Raw genomic sequence first — 5,311 nt, 5'->3', positions numbered from 1 at the left:
GGTGTCCACTTCAGGGGAGAATGATACAGAAAACAGGAAGGAACCCATTACTACCTTGAAGGAGAAACCCACAAAACAAACAGAAAAAAAATTCTCACAGCAGACAGTTCTCTTCTGTCTCCTAAGGACATGGTTTTATACTGTCTTGGGGTACAGAAATCTCCAACTTTCATAGGCTCTCCAGGGGCTACTGCCACCATAGGCGATAGTAGTCATATCAGAGAGACACGAACACGTCACCTGTTCTAGAGACTCAGCTCAGAAGTAGAAACAAAGGTTAAATAGGGGGTAGTCGGTAAAAGAGGAATTGGGGCAGGGAAGGGGCCAACAGAAGCAGGATGTTTGCCTTTGAAAATGCACTCAGTGCTGTGGGAAGGAGCATGACCTACAGACCCCAGGAGAGCATTTGGCTGTGGAAGGCAAGCCATCTAGAAACCCCAGCAGAGCCTCCGAAGGTGTCAAACATAGTTTCCCCACAGCTAAATAAAAGCCCTGTCTGTCACACAAACATGAAATAAGCATCTGTCCCAGATTCCCTTAATTCATCAGTGGAAGAACCAGCTAGATGATAAAGCTAAGTCTCTAATTTAACAACTTGTTCATCCCCCCTGGCTATGAGCAAAGAGACACCTTGTTGATGGTGGCGTTCTTATATCAGTCAGGGGCGGCGCAGATGACAGTCCTTTGTTCATCCTAGCTTGATGCCTGGCTTGGTGGCCAACTCCGTCTTATGCTTAGAACTCATAAAAATCAAATCAAATCAAATCTGGCAGTGTGGCACCGGAGGAGGAAGACAGAGACCTATGGATCCCCACACCACCCTCAGACCTGCCCTCCGGTGCAGAACACAGGTGGGCCATAGACTCCTGCTTGGCTTCACATCACACAGCACAGATGGAGGATGTTACTCAGGGGCCTGCCATTCTCAAGACCAGCCTGCAACGGAAGCCACCACAATGTGCGAGTACGTGCTAGTCAGATGGGGGAGGAAGAGAAGAGGAGCAGCTTGAGCATCGAGAAGAGAGATGGAAGCTGGAGAGATGGCTCAGTGGTTAGAGCACTGACTGCTCTTCCAGAGGTCATGAGTTCAAATCCCAGCAACCACATGGTGGCTCACGATCATCTGTAATGGGATCCGATGCCTTCTTCTGGTATTCAGGTAGAAATGCAGATAAAACACTCACACATAAAATAAATCTCAGAGCGAGAGAGAGAGAGAGAGAGCAAGAGAGAGAGAGAGAGCGCTGGAGTCTTGGGGGTAGAGACGAGTAGCCCATTATGAGTACTCATCCCTACCATGGTGGGATCCCAGGCCAAGCTGCTGCTGAAGGCCGTATCTGAGTCTGTGGGTTTGCAGCAGCAGGGGAAAGGGGTCAGTGTTGATCTCTGTGGTTCATATTCCCCTAGAGAGCATGGGATGTCCCCTGGGTAGCTTCCATGGACCATGCAAATGTCCAGGGGATGTGCATCTGGTACCACCCCTCACTGGGTGCAGCACTCTGAGAGCTGGCCCCATCTCTCGCTGCTGACCTAAGCCTTGTCCAGGCAGCATAGTGTAGCTGGCCCTAGAGGCAAGGATGCTGGTGAGCCATCTCTGAGGGCATAAATATCTATCAGAGAGCTGACCCCATCACTTGTCGGATGGGCACAGAGATGATGCCCTCTCCACCAACCCCTCACCACCTCTGGTAGTTGGAAAAGCTGCCCACAGGGTCATGAGCTCAAGAGAGCTAGCACAGCCCCTCATTGTCTACAGCACTGAGGAGAGTGCATCCTTCACCTCCTCTGGACAGCACACTAGAGCTGGCCCTGGTGGAGGGGGTGCAGGTGAGCAGGCCCAGGGGGTGAGAACGTGGGAGAGTTGAGCCTGCCACTCCTCTGTAGTGGGGTGGCCTGTTGGGGTGGGAAGGGTATGGCTTCTGTCCCCCACCTCTAGCCACCTGAGGCAGTTGGGGGAGTTGACCACAGGGTCATGAGAACACATGAGATGGTTCTGTTCCTTGTCTTCTGCAGCACCTGGGACAGTAGCCCTGTACCAAGCCTGGACAGCACAGTACAGGGCGTGACTCCCTCTCCTTTCCCCACCCCCTCATCTGCTATAGTCAGGAAAGCTGACTGGTCCTGGCGTCATGAGAGCAGGACAGTTAGCCCTGTCCCCTTACTGGCTGTAGCAGTCTGGGCAGTGGCCCCTTCACCTTGCCTGGGCAACAGAGTGGAGTTGGTCCTGATAGTGAAGTCACCTGTGAGCCAGCCCCCAGGGTGTGAGAGGGGGAGAGCTGTCCCAGCCCCTCATAGGTGCAGCAATTGGAGAGTGGACTCCACACTTTGACGGGGTGATACAATGGTACTGGCTCTGGAGGCACAGGTGTGGGTGAGCCAGATGGTGGCATTGGGTGGCCTAGCCAAAGCAGTGCTGGAGAGCTTACCCTGGCTGTGAGGATAAGGGAGAGACGACATGCTGACTAGCTCAGCAACCACCCAGACCCAGATCCAGGGTTCTGAACTGGCCCACCCACAAATCTATATCATCTATGAATGATTGGGATGTTTGAAAGGGCCAGCCATACTGATCCAAAGCTGCAGGATCTCCATGACATGGGGCAACAAAAGGATAAGTGGAAGAAGTCTCAATGAGGATTCAGTATTGATGATGTCACAAAAGCTAGAGACCTCAAGCCAGACCCATGACTTTACTGTGGCAATGAATGAGGGAAGCAGCAAGATAAATGGGTCTCCAAGTCACAAGACCTCTCACAGGACATTCAAATGGTGGACACGGAATTTCATGTGCAGCATGCTTTTAAGGATCAAGATGGGAGAATTATCAACCAATAATTGGATATTATCAAAATTATTTTCATCATTGGAATCTTGAAACAACAGATTAAGGACCAGGTATTTTGTACTTATTGTAAAATTTTGTATTTCTCAAAGACGGTGAAATTATTCAATGTTTCATACACACACACACACACACACACACACACATACACACACACACACACACACAGACAGACACACAAAACGAAAAGCATTATATATTTCTCACGTTTATATGAAAGCCCCAGGCATATACATATATGGTAAACCACTCATGTCCTTCACAACTCTCCAGTCAGCTTTTCTCACAATATGAGAAACACATTGCCCAGGCCTTGAACAGGAAGGAGTAAACGGAGAGAGAAAAGCATCTTCTACAAAACCTGGAAACAAAGCAAGAAACTTTCAAATTAACAGCCCTCTGCAAATTGCAAGTCAGAAACCAGATCAGAACTGTAGATGACTCAGACACAGGGGTTAATAGTGGGAACTTAGAAGACCTTGTTTAGCATTGGTAGGAAGGAGAAGATCAGAGTGAACACAGAAAACTTTTAAGCTGAGTGACAGGATGAGGGACCGCACAGGAACCAATCGCTTTCTGTGAGTCTCCCCTTTCTTGTTCACGGATATCCATTCTTGAGAAAAGCCCACGGTGTTTCCCGATATGGCGCTGTTCTAAAACGTTTTATGTACTGCTCGTCTATGAAAGCAAAAATCATGTGGGGTAAAACTCTCTTGTCAAAGGACAATTTTGTAAGCCAAGGAGGCAGGTATGATTGACAGTTTTTTCCAGGAAAAGATCTGACATGTATGGTGGATTTGTCAATGCAGTTCTCAAGCAAGGCCCACATGTGAAACGCCTAGCTGTTTTGTTTTTCCAGTTCATTCATCAATATTTAAACTCTCTGAGTTGTAAACCAGATGTCCCCCAAATCAATGAGTTGAAGGCCTGCAGTAGTGTTCCTGGGTCTTTGGGAGATCAGTGGGTCTCGGGGTTCTGACCTCATCAATGACTTTGTCCATTTATGGATTAACTGCTTGGTTTACATGAAGGGATTTTTTTTTAATGAGAGCGAGCTTTCCCTCTTGGCTTTCTGGCTTCCAGGAGATGAGCACCTTTCTGCTATGTACAGTAACAAACTGTCTTACCACAGGTATAAAAGTGACTGGGGCAATGGACCATGCACTGAAAACTTGTCAACAACGAGGCCAAATGAATTGATTTTATTATAAATTGATTGTGTCATTGATTACAATCCATGCTTAACAGGTGAATTCATTATGGAGAGTTTCCATATCGAGGTTTTGCAGCCTCAAGATGCTCTCACTGACTGGGGCACTCACTGGAGGCTAGGAAATATTTTTAAAGTCTGTGGAATTTCTGATAATTTATATATTTTGGGGATTTGAGAATAGAAATAAGTATACAAGTTAATCTACTTGTCTTGGAAGACACATTGCAGAAGATTACATGGGGCCAACTTCAGAGAGAGTTGCAGAGTAAGGCACAGGATTAAGAAACACAGGAGGTGGGGCAGAGTTTTGAAATGAGAATAGAGTTTAAAATATAATGCAAGAAGCTTATACTTCTGACAGTGATAAAAACAAACACATAAACAAACATCATTTTTTTTTTTTCGGAGCTGGGGATCGAACCGAGGGCCTTGCGCTTCCTAGGCAAGCGCTCTACCACTGAGCTAAATCCCCAACCCCACAAACATCATTTTTAAATTGGACCAGATCAACCAAGAGCTAAAGGTCCTTTGAGCCTAGTGAGACAAGCTAGGATGGGAGTTATTAGGGAGAGTCCAGGGCATCCTTCAGTCTCTTTCAGTCTCTTTCAGGCTCAGCAATGGATATCCCCAGGCTGTCAGTCACACCACATCTTAGATAAACATCACCTGACAAAGTGCCTAGGATACTTTCTGAGAAACAGTTAAGTTTTTAATAAAAATAAATTTAGATTAGGCACATACAGTGCTTTTTGTGTTGGGATTCAAAACCATATGGCCTGGCCCTGGGTTTTCTCAGTAGAAGCTGTGAGAAGCTGAAAGCTGTTACGTAAGAGTTGTAGACAGACCATTGTCACAGATTAAGAAAAGAGGACAGGGGCTGTTGAGATAGCTCAGTGGTTTCAAACACTGACTACTCTTCCTGGGACCTCAGTTTAATTCTTAGCACCCACAAGGGAGGGCACACTCATCTGAAACTCTAGTTCCAGAGGAGATGATTCCCTCTTCTGGCCTCTGTGGGTACCATGGTACCAGGCAGGCATGTGGTGTATTGACGTCAGTACAGGCAAAACAATTCAATACATTAAACAAAATATTAAGAAAAAGAAAAAAAAAGGAAAAGACTTGAATTATGATATTCCTCACCCTCCAAAAGAGATATGTCTAGGATTAAGTTTCTGGAATCTGTATGAACTATGTAATTTGGATAAAGGAGCTTTGTAGATATTATTGAACTAAAAATCTTGTAATAAGCCTAT

The 5,311-nt window shown here is 46.4% G+C and overlaps 1 non-coding gene across 1 annotated transcript; it reads left to right on the top strand.

Annotated features, from left to right (window-relative positions):
- The first annotated feature begins 603 nt into the window (after positions 1-603).
- LOC116915197 lies at positions 604-747 on the top strand. Its single transcript, XR_004389851.1, has one exon. It is a non-coding gene; the product is annotated as a small nucleolar RNA SNORA48 (small nucleolar RNA).
- Positions 748-5,311: the final 4,564 nt, after the last annotated feature.

The sequence above is a fragment of the Rattus rattus genome, chromosome 13 (assembly GCF_011064425.1).
Source record: "Rattus rattus isolate New Zealand chromosome 13, Rrattus_CSIRO_v1, whole genome shotgun sequence".
Taxonomy (NCBI): domain Eukaryota; kingdom Metazoa; phylum Chordata; class Mammalia; order Rodentia; family Muridae; genus Rattus; species Rattus rattus.
This window is presented reverse-complemented; position numbering and strand designations above follow the sequence as displayed.